Genomic DNA, 12704 nt, shown 5'->3' with positions numbered 1-12704 from the left:
TGTTTGTTTATAAATATTCTACATTTTACATTTGTCTCCTCATTTATTTATTTCCCTTTCCTTATTATGTGACTGGAATATGTTGACTGAATTATAATTGTAGTGAGCTCTTAAGTGCCCTGTGGGAGTGAGAGGAAAACCAAGGAGAAGAAACTGAAAGAGAAACTATAATCCAAAAGAATTTGGGAAAATTTTAATAAACGGTTAACAACAAATACAAAGTTGGTGTCTGTTGTTCTTGGCATGTGAAGGCAAGACTGGGAAGGACTTTCCTGCACAACTTGGCATAGTAGAAGCTAAGTGTGGCTAAAAGTTAAACCGTATGCATGAGTTCAATGGGATTTACTCCGATGTAAGCATAGGCTTGTTCTCAGTTGCTTTTTAATATACCCCTCTGTATAAAATATGAGGTCCTTATTGACAAACTGAACCAGAGGAATCAGAATTTTAAAAAAGCTCACTATGATCTGTACTCACAACTGACAATCTATAGTTTAAACAGAGGTCCCTCCAAGCTAGTTCTTGACTAGTGTATAGACCTTTTTTTTGTCTGGAACTTGTTTTGTTCAGCACTGTTGGACGAAAGCGAAAGCGAGGAAGGTTTTCTGTGAAAATAAGGAGAGGTGTACAAAGGAGTTATGGCACCTCTTCCTGCCAGCTTTCTGTCTTGAGTGCAGCTCCCTTCTATTACCTGTGAAGTGCCTGGACATGAAAATCACCAAAATTCCATGTCATTATTTTTAGCAAAAGGGAACCGTTGCCAATTCTTTCATTTTTTAAAGTGAAATAGGCTTTGTTCTCTAAAACGTTCTTCTGTCTCACATGCGATGCAGCGTTGGCCAGGACAGCAGCCTGCCCTTAACGTCTCCCTAAAAACGAACCTGACCCTCTTTTTTGCTCAATTTGCAAAGTGCACAATGCAGCTCAGAAGAGAATATCTTTGGCTTGAGATTGTTTCTGTCCTCTGCCCAAAAGATGCCCAGAAGTGAAATGAGAAAGGATGAAATGACTTCTTTTCCTATGTATATACTCAACTCCAAGCTGAGTTGAGATCATTCCTGGGGCAGTAAAGCAGGTGAAGAAAAAGAAAAGGAAGCTGATTTTCTTACATCAAGCCTAGGCAACTGTTCATACAGAAACCACCGTCTTGTAAGGCATTTCTCTGGAAATGTATGCCAGGCTGGAGAGGAAGAATCCAACTGCCCAGCGACAGTCAGCTGCTTTTCTAAAGCAATCAGTTTTGAAAAATCTATTCTAAATAAACAATTGTTTCCCAATGTGAGCGAATGATTCCACCAGCTGCAGAAGGGAGCCGGGTGCTCTGCGGCGGACAACTCTGTCAGGATAAAGGGGGATAATAATATATTAAAGACACGAGATGCATGAAAAATGTCATTAAATAAGTCTTTACTAGCTTTGAAATGGTGATGGTTTGCATAATTGATTAATCATAAGGGGGCACTTTTGGTCACAGAAATTATCATTATTACAGCTCTAAAGTCAAATAATCTTTCTACTTATAAAAATATGCCATTTTACCCTCAGATCTCCCCAAGATTTCTTCTTTCTTTTAGGCTCTCTGACTTTACAGCCTTTAATAAATGAATGGTACTTAATCAAGAGGGCAAGGCAAATACCACTGCATGTTCCCTAGGCTGTGGAGGTTTTGTGCATAAGACCTAGGCTAGTGGATCCAATCTTTTGTTTAACTGGGGTGAGTCCATCAGTGGAATCTGAACTGTGCCTGGGGCCATCGCTACTGGATTGTTGTCTAGTTGAGCCTATTCCCAAAGTTCAGGAGGGCTACCAAAGCCAAATTCCTAAACTCTTCCTACATATGAGCATAGCCCCAGCTATTGAAATTCAGCACAGATATAAAAGGCGTATTTATTGTTTTGAGGAGATGCGTACATTTTGGGTTTGCCTAGTTCTTCAGAGAGTAGTCTGTGCCTAAGAAGCAGCTACCAAGAATATCAAAGGGCTTATTCACACTTACCCTTTGCCCAGGCAGAGGTCCACAATCTGTGTCCAAGCGTTGTTTTTTTGTCTTGAGTTTTCCATGCATAAACCTGTTCTTTAAAGCTGAATCAGAGCAAGTATCAATTCAGGTTTTCCGTGAATTGGTGTTTCCTCCAACTGAGCTTTAAAGAGTTGGTTTTCGTAGGGAAAGCTCTGGAGAGAGAGAGAGCAAGACACAGAGCTTTAAATTGTGGATCATGCCTAGAAAGAGCAGATGAAAGATAAGTGTGGATAAGCCCTTAGTTGGTATCCAGCTTTTGAATTCAAGGAGCTGGTTTCAGACAAATATGGACATTGCATTAGAACACGAAAGAGGAGGGAGAGTTCTCATGTTGAAATCTTCTTGCAGGTTTTTGTGTTACAGATTCACAGAGTTGGAAGGGACCACAAGGGTCCTCTAGTCCAGTGTTTCCCAAACTTTTTCTGACCGTGGGCCCCTTTCGACCTCGTTTCTCTCCTGTGGCCCCCCATGGGCATAGCCAAGGGGAGCAGCTGCCCCCCAAATAAGCAAAAATCAATACAAATCTGAGGTTTTGCACCCCCTAACAAAAGCCTGCCCCCCTAACAAATATCCTGACTATGCCCATGCCCCCCGTTATGTTTTGTTTGTAAATAGAAAATGTTTTATTTATATTTTTTATAATTTATACAGAACACAATTACATAAAATGATAGGAACATAATGAAATATTGTTGAAGCAGAAAAACACAGAATCATAGAGCTGGGAGGGATCCCATTGGTCATCTAGACCAACCCCTGCAATGTTGGAAACTCAGCTAAAACATCCATGGCAGATGGCCACCCAACCTCTGCTTAGAAACTTCCAAGGAAGGAGTGTCCAGAACCTTTCGAGGGAGATCAAACGTCCATGTATTATTAAAAGTAAACAACACTAATTTGACCCCAGTTATTTGACACAGAGGGGGAAACCTACAGATACAGTCCAAAAGGTGCACAAGGGAGTTCTGTATATATGGGAGAATTTTAAAAAGCAAGTGGTCTTCACTGCCATGGTGCAAAAAGAGCTTGTCATCTGGAGGAGCCCTGGCTGCCTCGATAAAACACTATAGTCCCACACACCCTTACCTGGGAGTAAAGCCCACTGAACTCAGTGCGGCTTTCTTCTGAGTAAGGTAAAGGTACAGGGACCCCTGACCATTATGTCCAGTCTTGACCAACTCTGGGGTTGCGGCACTCATCTCGCTTTATTGGCCGAGAGAGCCGGCGTACAGCTTCCAGGTCATGTGGCCAGCATGACTAAGCCGCTTCTGGCGAACCAGGGCAGCGCACGGAAACACCGTTTACCTTCCCACCAGAGCGGTACCTATTTATCTACTTGCACTTTGACGTGCTTTCAAACTGCTAGGTTGGCAGAAACAGGGACCGAGCAACGGGAGCTCACCCCGTGGCAGGGATTCGAACCGCCGACCTTCTGATCGGCAAGTCCTAGGCTCTGTGGTTTAACCCACAGCACCACCCGCGCCCCTTTCTTCTGAGTAGACCCTTAGATGAAAGCAGCACCAGATGACCCCACTTGGCCACGCAATGGGGTGGGTTTCATCCCGCTTTGCAGAGCCAGGCCGATGCTGCTGACAGGCTCTGCACCCCTTGGCAACATCCGAAGGCCCTGATCCACTAGGCGCTGGAGTGGATTGCACCCTGCGCCTTGCAGAGTCAGGCTCAGGGTTCCACCAGGCCCAGCACTGGTGGCAGCAACAAGCAGCTCTGGCTCTCCCAGCCCTACCCACTGCCATGCCACCACCGCACTTACCTGACCTGGGGGTCCTGGATCACGGGCTCTACTGGTCAAAACAGGAACATCAGCGTTTACTGTCTCCCGCCAGAAACAAACCAGGACTGCTCCAAGAAAATGCACTGGGCAAAAAGGAGCGCTAGGCCCTGGTGGGCTGCCCCCTTGCCCACTTGTGATTGGCCGAGTGGATAGCCATCCAATCAGGATTTAAATAAAAAAATGATGATTTCCCCCCTTTCACTTCTCACTTCCCTCTGTGGCCCCCTAGTCCCATGCATAGCTGTCAACGTTCCACTTTTTTAAAGGGAAATTCCCTTATTCCAAATAGGATTCCTCGCAAGAAAAGGGAAAAGTTGACAGCTATGGTCTCATGCTATGGCTCCCCATTTGCACATTTTTCAACTGTGGCCGCCTTTGAATATCCTGGGGTGCCCCAGGGTCTCTGGTTGGGAAACACTGCTCTAGTCTAGCCCCTGCAATGCAGGAATCTCTTGCCCAACATGGGGCTCAAAACTATGATCCTGAGATTAAGAGTCTCGTGTTCTGGCAACTGAGCTATCCCAGCTGAACCTGTTTATTTGTATTTTTTTAAAAGGCATTTAAAGTCTGAGGATGGTTTTCTAGAAAAATTATAATCTATGGGCAATATCTTGTCCCTACTACTCCTACTATTACTATTTATAAGATACAGAAAAAGCAATCTTGTTAAAAACCGTAGTAATTAAAACAGTTAAAAGAGCAAGTTCAGAGGAAAGCTTGCCTAAATAGGTGTACCATCAAGAACCAACAGAGTGCCAGTACCGATGGGGCTCTTGTATTTTAGCAAGGAGGGCATTCCACAATACAGGCACCCCCACCCAAAAAGCCTGCCTGCATGTTACCACAAGCTGATAACCATTCACATTGAAAGGTTATATGAATGTAGGAAGATGCAGGCTGATTTGATATGCATGGTTGTCATGGCGTAAGTTAGGGATCGGGGAAAGATGATTTAGATACGTCACCCAAATGGATATGTGTTACTGTCGGTGTTGTTGGCGTGTCTTTGGGGACTGTTAAAAGGTTTGGGTATGCCAGACACAGCAGGGATGCTACAATTGAGACACTCTGGCCTGCTGAGTAAACTGCTCCTGTATTTTAAAAAGTGTGATGAACCTTTCAGCACAGAGTTCTAAACAGCTTTTGCAAAGAGCACTATTTTATCCCTCTGGTGGTTGGTTGTTGTTGTCAAACAATATTTTATTAGTAGTAAAATGCTCCCCCACCCTGTATTTTTTAAAATAAGAGTACCACTTAGGTGAAAGAGTGTTACAGCATGATAACACTATGTACTAATCACAAATGAATGAATGATAGAAAATTGCCACTCCCCCAGTGAGTTGCTTGATCCAAGAGGCTCTTCTTGGCTTGTGACCAGGCTGCCTCATGGGTTGCACTGTCCCTTGTACATACCTGTTGTAGGTGACCAAGGACATAAAGAAATAGGAATATGAAGCCCTGAGTAAATCAATTGTGGCAGGTACTGAGAGTGAACTGAGAATAACCGAGGTGTTGTTCACAACATTAGCAGTTAACCTGTTCAATGATGAATCACATTATTTTTTTTAGTGCAGCTACTTTTTATGGAAAATCTGTTTTTAACATTGTACGGGTGCCCCTAGTTCCTCTCATGTCACAGTCAAATGCTGACATAAATCTTTTTTCTAATAAAATGAACTATTCAAATTATTTCTTTGCTGAATGATGTCTGAAGCTGATGTATTTTAATCTGCCAGGCATAGAAAATGAAATTTACATGTCACTGAGGTCTTTCTGCTTAATAAATGTTTTAAAAGAGAGAAAGCAGAAAGCCATATAAAGGTAAGATTATAATGTTTTGCATAGGTTTTTTTAAATTTTTTTAAGAAAAGGGTATTGTATCTCCTGCCTTAATGTTAAAGCATTTTTATTTATAAGATAGAGTGTATTTATTTTGGGTGTTTTATAGCAGATTTGCAAGAATGTAATGGTTATTAATGATTTAGACTAATTTCCTTACAGGCTCCTCATAGCGATATATTTTGTCACAAAGAAAAACCATTGCTTAACACCTTAACACCTGCATGTCTGGGTCCCAGTTTTTACATATCATCCTATGTGTACTACCCTGATTTTAAGGCTTCCGTGCATTTCACCTGTTCTTAGGATTTTCCCCCTTCCTCAGGTCGTGTTTATATTTATTTTGCACTGAATAAAGGAGGAAAATAGTGTATTAAATCAGGGGTAGGAAACTAGACCTCCCCCACCGTTTGCAGGTAAAGTTTTGAGCTGCCCACCTGCCAATCACCTGGCCTCAAAATGACACCAGATTACCTTTTTGCTAACTTCAGAAACCCCTTTCAATTTGCTGTTTTCTGAAAGTACTTTGCAGGCATCAGGAATCACGTGATTCATGGTTCCTACTAACACCTTTCAGCTGAGCCAGGTTTTTAGTTGCCACAAACCTGAAGTCATATATGTGGCTGGGTGTGACTTGAAATGGCCTTATGGGCCAAATGGGGAAGGCTTGTAGGCCTAATTAGGAGCCACAGGTTCTCCCATCCCAATTTAAATAAAGCCCATTTTGCATTTTGAGGTTGCTTTGCATGGCTGCTGAATTAGACCATGTCACATTGGCCCAAATTCCATCCAGTGTTCATAACAATCCCCTTAATCAGCAGTGTCGCTAACAATAAGGAAACACCATTATGGTTTCCGGAAATATATTCCTACTCCTATGGTTAGAGCCAAATCCCCTTTGAAACAATCCCAGACAACTAAATGGCGGCTCAAGCATTCCGAGGTTAACTATGAATAATTAGAATACTGTGCATATTCACCCCTTTCCATCCTAGCCAAAATAATAAAATACTAGGATTTTGTTGCAAACATACTGTACTTCTTGACAGTCTAAAGATGAGGGGAAAAGATCATTTCAGGAGAGTAATTTTCAAAGTGCTTAAAAGAGCTGTTTTTTAAAATACTTCTACTACTACTACTACTACTACTACTAATGTCTTTATTTAAAAGTGTGGGGTTTTGTATATTTCAGCCAGACAAACCCCACAAGGATTGTTACAGAACTCCTTTTTTTAACAATTATCCACAGTAAGTTTTAGAATGACAGATTACAGTGTGTTTGGCTATATCACCACAAACCAGGATGGTTGTGTGACTGTAAGACATTATTGTATTAGAGGTAGACTGGGTAAATCTAAATCTTTTCAAGCTTTGGTTGAGTGGGTTAATTCCAGGACCTGAATTACATGTCCAATTTGAATTATGCTGCAAAGACTGAATGCACTCCACATTCAAAAAGTGCCATTCTAACTCCCACCCTCCAAGTGAAGATCCCAGCTTATTTTGACATTACTCAGGTGTCCAGAGATTTCCCCCCCCCCCATACTTTTTCGTTCCAGAGATATTTAGGACAAAGATTTGTCTTTAATCTACGTACATTATTGGGGGAGGGGGGTGTTCACTGGGGACTCCATTTGACTCTTCTTTCCCTGAATGTGCTGTTTGTGAATGCCTTTGTGACATCCGTCATTCAAAACCGAACCCTGCAATCCTGCACATATTTACTCCAAAGTGAGATCCATTGAATTCAAGGGGGCTTAATCCCCAGGTAATTATGTACGGGATAGGCTGCAATCCTATATACATATTCATATAAGATTGGGCTCAAGATGGCTATGTACTAAGCTCCATTATCAGAGGCAGCATGTCTCTAAATACCAGTTACTTGGAAAGATGTAGGAAAGCTACAGCACTCATGCCCTGAGATTTTGTAGATCTCTTTCTATCATCTGTCCTCCCATGCAATGCAGAAAAAGGATGAGAACCGGAAACACAACTTGAGGTCCTCGATTTTAACCAATAAGTGCATCTTATTAAAATGTGATGCAGAACAAAAGGAAAAGAGACAGAGGGACAAGCTCACACTATTAATTTTCCCATAAAGCCATTTGTTTCATCATCAGGCAACATTGCTAGAAGAAACCTTTATCTGGTGATTATTTAAGAACACACAATTTTATTTGTAGTAAAAGAGAGAGAGAGAGAGAGAGAGAGAGAGAGAGAGAGAGGCAGGCAAAGATTGAGCTGTTCATGCATGACACTATAGTTGTTCAGGCTATGGAGGAATTTATCTTCCATCCTTCACAATAGAAAACCTGATTGAATAATTGTTGCAAGGAGACAAGAAAATACGAGTTAATATTAGTAGTTCAAAAGCTCAACAATTTTTTTTAAAGAGAAGAAACTAAATGAGGCTGCGATTGTGACACTGCAGCAATTTGCAATAATCACGGGCTTTGAGGTAGCAAGTCTTGCATCTAAGTGGAAATGAGCAATCAGGCGCTGGGGGGGGGAGAGAAAGTGTATCTATAATTTATGTTTTCAGTTTGCTATCTCAGTATAACCATCCCCTCCAATAAAGCAAGTGATATTTTGAATCTGATCGGGCTGATTAAATTGGCAAAAGGAAACATTGTGATTTTTGCGTGTGTGGTTTAATGCCTGCTTGTTTGGCACTTCATTTTTAAACTTTCCATTGTGATGACAGCCAAGGGGGTAGAGAACCTTTCTTTAACGACGAAGCCATCCCTTCTAAATTGGATTACCTTGTTCACTCCAATCCTGTGGGCACAATTCACCCAAATCCAGGGCAGCCAAGATGTAGGTACAGATGACCCAATGCAAAAAATAATAAAAAAAATAAATAAAAAAAATACAGGCAGGCTACATCAACTGTGAAAGACAGGTGCCTGTATCGCTCACTGCTTGTCCTTTTAAAGCTGTATCCATAGCAGTGAACAGAGGAGTCATGGCTGCCACAGGTGACGGGTTCCACCCAACTTTAGGGGGCCCAGCGTGCGTAACGTCACAAATGTGACATGCCCGTGTGACGTCACACAACCAGAGGGAGACCGCAAGGCCTATCATGGCCCCAGAAAGGCGCAACAGGGTCTGGCGTAGCTGTGTAAAACCAAACCTGAAACATTACTGGATTTCTGAAACACTCTCATCTGTCAAAATTAAAGCAGAATGTCTGAACACATTATGAAGTGCGCTGGTGAAACACTTCAATAATATTCTGATCAAACTGGGATAGCTCAGTCAATAGAACACGGAACTCTTAATCTCAGGGCCATGGGTTTGATCTCAAAGTTACGTTGGGGGGGGGGAATGTTCAGTAGGAACAATCTGCACAGGGACTTAAAATGACACTGAATGGTGGGGGATGTATTTAGTCATCTGAATTTATTTTGTGCTAAAATATGCCACGAACAAAGGGTAAGGAAGTACATTATGACAGAGGGGTCTGTATGACAAAAAATAAATAGACTGGCATCTCATACAAGCAATACTTTTAGCTGACTTTCACTGCATTTAAATGGCTCTATTTGTTCCTCAATTAGTAAGTGAAATGTGAAAAGTACATGGATTAGAATGATTCTCAACAGACTATACACCATGTGTGTGAGATCTACCTTTTGCTGAAAATGTAATTACTCAAAAAGGTGGCCAGAATTAAATTCTAACTTTTAGATGGGTTGATGTTCTCTTATATACCAATGTAAATTATAAACAGTGTGTTATAAACTGTGTGTTCTTTTATATACCAATGCTTTTTCGCACAATGCATTTGGGTGATCAATATTTTTTCCTTGATTGCAGCTTCCCATGATTTGTGATTAAGAGACAATTTAAGGAATGTGTTCCTCAAAATGTCCACCTACCTAGTGCGGTTCATTTCAGTATAATATATATATATTCTTGGTTTGGAGAGCACAAAGGCTTTCTTTCCAAACTGGAATCTCACTGTTGTCATTTAATAATTAATCTTTTCTGAAATCTGACACACACACCCAAATTCTTTAAGGGGTGCAAACTTCCAATGTCTTATGCCATAGCTATACTTGCTAAGTACAATAATACTGTGCCCCAGCAAGGGGTTTGGATAGGCTACTTGCAGTTTACAGTCTTATCATGCAGTACAGACAGCAGCGAATAAATGAAAATGCATCTAGGATGCCACCAGTTCTATTGTGCATCAGCATACAGCACTTGACAGATAGGATTTTGCTCCCTTTCTGATCCACTTCTGGATCCATTTCTGATCCCTTTCTTGAGTTCTGTCCTGAGTAGTTTACCATTTATGAGGACTGGCTCTACATTGTGGGTAGGGGGTGCTTTGCCAACAGCTCTCGGGGAGACCCAGTCTTGCACCATCAAGCCCTCCTGGCACTGTCGTCTTACCTGTCATAAGCATTGGTGGGCAATAACAGCACTCTGATGCATCTGCCATTAAAATTTCCCGCAATGCCCCTGAATGATGCAATAATATTAGGGGCATTGTGGGAAAATACAATGGTGGCTCTCGGACCAAGTTGTCCAACAGTCATCATATTAAAGGACAGGTTAAAAGACAGCTTAGGCCAATGCAAGTTTTGGAAGTGACACCACAGATGGCACAAACACTTCCAGGGTGTGCTACATGTACAACCAGTGTCTATTTGACTGGTTGTACAAGAAGCAAACAACAGTGAGCCTAAGTTCTTGTGAAGCTGAACTCAGTGCACTGTCATATCACTTTTGGATTGTGAATGGTTGTTGCAACTGTTTAAGGATGTGAGGGTTAATGTGAAATGTCCTATACAGATGTTGGAAATTTCCATTCCACCTTTTGTTGCAGACATGGCATCGTTGTGTGTCACATGTCTGTTTACATTCCAGCACAGACTGCTGGGTCCTGTGAACAGAACTTCTACTCTGTGTATTGCTTTTGTTTTCGACTCTCTCCGAGAAGATTGCAAGGAGAGACGACATGCTTCTTTGTTCTGATTTATGAAAAATAAATCCGTAGTTTTAGTATAAATCCACAGCCTCAAGCCTCTTCTGTTGTGCAGTTTACTCTGCTACATACAATGTGCTCAAGTCAGCTAGCTTGAGTCACTGATTTAAGTCGGAGCCAGAGGTTGATGAATCTCCGCAACATGAAGGCTGAGAGGGATACGATCCTGCTGGGGCCTAGCCAGCTGGCCTTTTGACCCCCGGATGCCGACAGCATCGGCTGAGGGTTCTACTGGGGCACTGCACCCAGGCTGTGAGCCAGGAATGCCTGCAGTGTGTTTTGACAGATGTGAGACAACAAAGGGAGGGAAGGGAGAAAATGAAGAGGTAATGGTACCAGTATGAGGAGGGGGAAGTGGTGTCATATAGGCACTCATGGAGTTAATATTTGCAACTTCCCATGGTGCTGTTATGCAATGCATCAGAATGATGGCCACCACCATTGCATCTGCTGCTGTGCTAGCATAATGTTCTGGATCAAGTGTAGTGCTATAGATCTCATAATAGGATGCCCCAGGCTAGATACTTGCTTGCTAACCCAGCAGATTAGCGTTTGGTCCAACGGATGCAAACTTATGTACTGATCTGCACCGTTCGATAAAACGATGACCAATGCATGGATTATGTGAGGCTACCACACATGGCTGCACACAAAGCCAACAAGCGCATCCCATATTTGTGTCACTGTGTCAATGTTTTTTGAGTTGGCAAAGGCTTGTGCTCCAGTTTTATTAGCCTGTTGGAAAGAAATCTCATTTAGCCAGCATTTTTTAACATCTACATTAATTCTTTTAAAACACTGAAGTGAGTGTTCTACAGCTATGTAAAGAAACGCATTATCAAAGCATTAAGATATGATTAAACTGACATTTTCTTAAGAAAACGAAAGGAGCAGGAAAAAGCCATTCTAAAAGGACTGAGTGCTACATACTCCAGATATTATCTTCAGTGCTTACTCAGGGATCTTTAAAGAAGCTTATTACCAAGTACCCTAAGAAGACAAGTGCGGATGTGTACAGATCAGAGGAATGCAAGTTAATGCACCTGCCAGATTTTACTATCATACAAAGCATGTCAATCAGCACTCAGACCTTGCATTTAAAAATATGTTCCCTCAGATTTTTCTCCTAGTAGTGTATCTTACATTACTATGTTTTTCCATTCTGTAGCTGTGCGGTGTCAGGAACGTCCTAAATTAGGCGACTGGATACACATAACTACAATTAGTATGGATTGCCTTAATTAGACAGTGCTCACTGGTACAACCACTGCTGCATTTTATCAAGATGGACATACTTAAGGAAGCAGCTCACAAGGCGAGGAAGTTCTTGAAGGCAGGGTTAATGTTGATTGGTGTGTGATGAAGATGCCAACCTTGTTTCTCTGGGTCTTTGCTATATGTAAAGTCTTATTTTATGGAGCTATATCATATCAGATGATAATCATAGAACAATTGAATCATAGAACTGTAGAGTTGGAAGCGACCCTGAGGGTCATCTAGTCCAATGCCCTGCAATGCAGGAATCTCAACTCAATCATACACGACAGATGGCCATCCACCTTCTGCTTAAAAACTTCCAATGAAGGGCAGTCCATTACCTTTCAAGGAAGTCCATTCCATGGCTGAACAGTTCTTTCTGTCAGAAAGGTCTTCCTGATGTTTAGCAGGAATCGGGTCCTAGCATCTAGAGCAGGATAAAACAAGCTTGCGCCATCCTCCATGTGACAGACCTTTAGGTATTTGAATATGGTTATTATATCTCCTCTCAGTCTCTTCTTTACGAGGCTAAACATACCAATTTCCCTCAACCGTTCCTCATAAGGCTTGGTTTCAAGACCCTTTATCATCTTGGTCACCCTCCTTTATTTTGTAAAACAACACCTAAGAGTGCAACTACTTGTGGCTTGGGGATAGGTGTCAACAGGGACCCTAGGATAATGTAGACCTCCCACTCTATAGGCCGAAAGGGAGATCAACCTATGAAGAAAGAAGTCATATGCCTAAGATCTTCCCTAGTTGATGGTGCAGCTTTCTACCACCATGGCTGCCCCACT

At 42.0% G+C, this 12704-nt stretch overlaps 1 long non-coding RNA gene across 2 annotated transcripts; it reads right to left on the bottom strand.

Annotated features, from left to right (window-relative positions):
* Positions 1-171: 171 nt before the first annotated feature.
* On the bottom strand, positions 172-12433 carry LOC308480977. Of its 2 annotated transcripts, none has more exons than XR_013988378.1 (2): positions 12249-12433; positions 172-1336 (listed from the first exon to the last, which is right to left on the bottom strand). It is a non-coding gene; the product is annotated as an uncharacterized lncRNA (long non-coding RNA). The 2 variants fall into 2 exon arrangements; XR_013988379.1 differs by lacking the exon at positions 12249-12433 and adding an exon at positions 3792-6048.
* Positions 12434-12704: the final 271 nt, after the last annotated feature.

Source organism: Podarcis pityusensis (assembly GCF_964106645.2).
Source record: "Podarcis pityusensis genome assembly, chromosome: 7".
Classification (NCBI taxonomy): domain Eukaryota; kingdom Metazoa; phylum Chordata; class Lepidosauria; order Squamata; family Lacertidae; genus Podarcis; species Podarcis pityusensis.
This window is presented reverse-complemented; position numbering and strand designations above follow the sequence as displayed.